The sequence below is a fragment of the Penaeus monodon genome, chromosome 11 (assembly GCF_015228065.2).
Source record: "Penaeus monodon isolate SGIC_2016 chromosome 11, NSTDA_Pmon_1, whole genome shotgun sequence".
Lineage (NCBI taxonomy): Eukaryota > Metazoa > Arthropoda > Malacostraca > Decapoda > Penaeidae > Penaeus > Penaeus monodon.
Genome location: NC_051396.1, coordinates 46,128,598 through 46,133,597, shown reverse-complemented (window position 1 = coordinate 46,133,597; position 5,000 = coordinate 46,128,598).

Genomic DNA, 5,000 nt, shown 5'->3' with positions numbered 1-5,000 from the left:
ATATATGAATGTACAAGGCTATAGAATGGCAATCGTATATCTGTAATGTAAAGTCGATATCCAAAGTCATATCATCATCATCATCATTATCATCACCACCTTCACCATCACCATCACCGTCACCATCACCATGAATTATTATTATTATCATCATCGTTATCATCATTTAAATGATTATTATTTTTATTTTAATCATCCTCATCACCGTCATCATCAGCAGCAGCATCATTATAACAATCATTATCATCGTTATTACCATTGACACTGCATTTAAAAGATCATTCGCAGTCATGAGAATTTATTTATTCTTCTCCATATCTTCACCTTTTACTTCCTAAATAAAGATTTTAAGAATATGTATGTATGCATATATATATATATATATATATATATATATTATATATAAAATTTTATATATATACATATATATATATATATTTTTTATATATAATATATATATACTCTCTCTCTTATAATATATATATATATATATATATATATATATATATATATATATATATATATAATAATATATATATAATGTATGTATGTATGTATATATATGAATACATACGTGTGTGTGTGTGTAGTGTGTTGTTTGTTGTTTATAATATATATATATATATATATATATATATATATATATATAATATATGATGTATATATAATATATATATTATATATATATATTATACATATATATATATATATATATATAGATCGTATGGGTTTTGTTTGTGTGTGGTGTATGTTGTGTGTGTGTGTGTGTGTGTGTGTGTGTGTGTGTGTGGTGTGTGTGTGTGTGTGTGTGTGTGTGTGTTAGTGTATACGATAAAGATATATATGCATATACATATTTGTGTGTATGTTGTGTTTTGTTATATATATATATATATATATATATATATATATATATATATAATATATATATATATATATATATATATATATATATGTATGTATATAAATCTATATACGTATATACACATACACACACCCACCACCACACACACATACACACACACACACCAAACACCACACACACACACACAACACACACACACACACACACACACAACAAACAATTCACATATAATATACTATATATTATAATTATTTATATATATATATATTATATACTTATATATATCACTATAATTATATATATATATATATACTATATATATATATATATATAATATATCTACAAATACAAAGTACACCGTTAGTAGAATCCAGAAAAAGAAGCGAGAGGGAGGGACTGGAACAAGTAAACAAACAAACAAATAAATTCACTGGTGCAACGTTGTCCAAAGAGCTTTTCGCTTCGTTAATATTTGGTCGTTTTTTTCCCCTGTTGTTTTTTCTCTCGTTTTTGAGAAAGGAAATCGTATTCAAAGCTGGACTGGGAAGCAGAGAGTGAGAGAAGAGAGATTCACACACACACACACACACACACGTATTTATTGATATATGATTTCGATGCGTGTGTGTGTGTTTATGTGTGTGTGCTTCTATACGTGAGAGAGAGAGAGAGAGAGAGAGAGAGAGAGAGAGAGAGAGAGAGAGAGAGAGAGAGTTTGTGTGTGTTTGTGAGTTTGTGTGTGTGCTTATATACGTGTGTGTGTGTGTGTGTGTGTGTGTGTGTGTGTGTGTGTGTGTGTGTGTGTGTGTGTGTGTGTGTGTGTGTGTGTTTATGTGCTCCCGCATACGTACATGTTTATATGCAGCCTCCCACAAAAAAATATATATATATTTAAAAATAAATAAAAACAAAAAAGAAATAATTACAAATAAATAAACAAATAAATAAATGACTAAATAAAAAAAAAATAAAAAAAAAATAAAAAATCATTATAAAAGATTTACATCTCTCGCCAAACTCTACGGGACCCCCCTGCACGTTTGGCTGACGGGCGGGTAGGGGACGGCTCAGCCCAGACTCCAAGGACCCGATATTGGCCTCCAAGCGACCACCCAGGTATAGCGAGTCCGGCCTGAGCGAAGGATACACGGCCCGGCTTACACAGCGTTACTGCCTGAATATAATTTTTTCTCTGTTTTTTTTTTTCTATGTTGACTTCTATTTTTTTCGTTCTTTCTGTTTTTTCTCTCTTTTTCTCTCTTTCTCTTTCTGCGTCTTCTTCCTCTCGTTCTAATTTTCTTCGTCATATTCTTGTTCATATATATTTTTCGTCTCTTTTTTTGCTTCTTTGTGCTAGAAATATAGTCCACTTAAGCTATTCCTGATTTCAATAGAAAATTATAATGATAATAATAATAATAATGATAACAATAATAATAATAATAATAATAATAATAATAATAATAATAATAATAATAATAATAATAATAATAATGATAATAATAATAATATAATAAAAATAAATAATAATGATAATAATAATAATAATAATAATAATAATGATGATGATGGTAATGATATCAATGATAAGAATAAGAAAAAGAACAATAACAACAATAATAATGATGATGATGAGGATAAAAACAAACGTTTCGTGGACCTTAAATGACAATTTTTCTTTCCTTAATTATCTTCTGTTTTTATTTCTCTTTTTTGCGTGCCCTTCTTGTTTTTGATTGTTTGTTTATTTCCCTTCTTGTTTTTGATTGTTTGTTTATTTTTATATTTGTTTTCGTTTTTTTTTTCTATTGGCTTTGGTCAATCAAAAACAAAAAAAAATCTCCGCATCTTTTTTTTGCCTTTTTCTATAACCTGAGTTTAGAAATATGAATAAAAATTAATTTCCATTCTTCTTTCATTACCCTTTTCTTCTAGTCTCGTTCTTTCTGTTTTATTCTCTTTTTTCTCTTCTCCCTTTTCTATACGTCAGCGGTTCTTGGGGATGTCTCTCTTCCTCTTTTTCTGTCCTTTTTAAATTCCTCTTTCATTCCTTCTTCCTTCTGTATCCTTTTTTTCTTTTCCTTCACTATCATTTTTATCGACTGACCACTACGTCTCAGAAGAAAGAAAAAAAATGGCAACTCGATTTTTTTTTTTAATCATATTGCATTTGATATTTATAGTTGTATTGATATTACATCTTATAAAGCTTATGCACAACATGTTTTATTATATTCTTATTGGAATTTGCAACATTTAACACTGCCATATATTTGAATATATTTTTTTTAGAAGATATTTGGCAACTCGGAGTGTTCCGGGTCTTAGGGTGAGTTGCCAATTTCCCCTTTCCTGAGATTTTTCATGTATATACAGTTGGAAATATTTTTTTCGACGCGGTTTTCTTTCTTTCTCTCTCTCTCTCTGTTCAACTGTGTCTTCTTTATACTATTTGTTTCTTCTTTTAATGTCTGTCTACGTGTGATCGTGTGTGTGTGTGTGTGTGTGTGTGTGTGTGTGTGTGTGTGTGTGTGTGTGTGTGTGTGTGTGTGTGTGTGTGTGCACGTGTATCTAAAGAATTAATTAGTAATTATAGACCTCAAAGATGAAAAAAAGAAAAAAAAATCCGTTATTAATAATACCAGCGTATTCCCATACCACCATGATATAATACATGCTGAATACCTTGTAATATTTTCCGCGGGCGATACCACACTTTTAATCAGTCCAGATACATTTCTTGGAATTCGCAAAAAAAAAAAAAAAAAATCTTTTGGTCAAAGTTTTAATAAGCACAAAGTTGACGCCAGGAGAACCCCGTCAGCTGTGAATTATTAATGATTTCGTTGATCAGAATTTTTTTTTTTTTTTTTTTTGTGGTTATAATGAAGGTCTTTTTATGTGTGACACGGCGGTCGATTGTAAATGATTGATTAAAGGTATTCGCTAATAAAGTTATTTGTGATTACATGCAGACAGGTAATATTGATCTGTGTGTGTGTGTGTGTGTGTGTGTGTGTGTGTGTGTGTGTGTGTGTGTGTGTGTGTGTGTTGTGTGTGTGTGTGTGTGTGTGTGTTGTGTGTGTGTGTGTGTGTGTGTGCCTGCATTTCATTTATGCGCGTTTTTTCTCTACTCTAGACAGTTCTACTTAAGCGGATTCGAAAACTCACTGGATCATATTCCTATCCCCCTCCCCCCATCCCCCCCCCCAAAAAAATCTCCTTTTAGCGAGATGGATATCAAGACATTTATCACTGACTTGCACCCTTTCCTCCCAAGCCTCTCGCTCCTGATTATCCCAAACCCAACGCCTGTCTCTCTTACATCAACAGGAATACCGTCATTCGAGTCAAAGTTTCCAAATCCATCGCGGCAGCATCGGAGTGCCGGAGGGAGAGGATCGAAGAGGGCGAGAAGGGGATTCCGCGATGCTCTTTTGTTTGAGTTCGTCCGCGCGCTCGTGTTTATACAGTTCAGAGTATAGACGAAGAATTTTTTTTTTTTTTTTTTATTTGTCGCCATACTCTCGACTTCCGAAGAATCACAAGAAAAAAAATTTGCACAACTAAAGAAAAACAATGAGATTTATTTTTTGGGCGCGAAGTTTGAAATCATTGAGTCGCATTTCCCTATGTCGTTTCCCGCGACGGATGACATCATGGCTTTTATAAAGGGATCTGTAATCTTTAATCCACAAATATCCAACTTTAGCGATCACGGAAATCAGGACATAATACAGTGAGCAAAAAACTACAGCTGTACATCTTTACATACATTTTCCTCCGGTGTACAGACTTACACTCACTCATCCGTACAATAACGAAATATAAACCGACCGACAATAATGACAGAGACGATCAAATTGGATTTAATATTTACCCGTATGGAGAAGAAACAGATTCTCCCTCCATACTCAACGAAATCGTAGATTTAAATTCGAAAAGTTAAGAACGCAGCGTTGTATTCGGAGGAAATCGACACCCTTGAAAGGATGATGTGACGATGTTTCATGATAGTAAAGCTATGTCACATGGATTAGGTGATAACGTGGGGTTTAATGTTTGTTCATAGATTCTTAATGCTGCGTTATTACATAACCGTGCGATTAGTATACGTGTGTATGCGTGTGCTTAT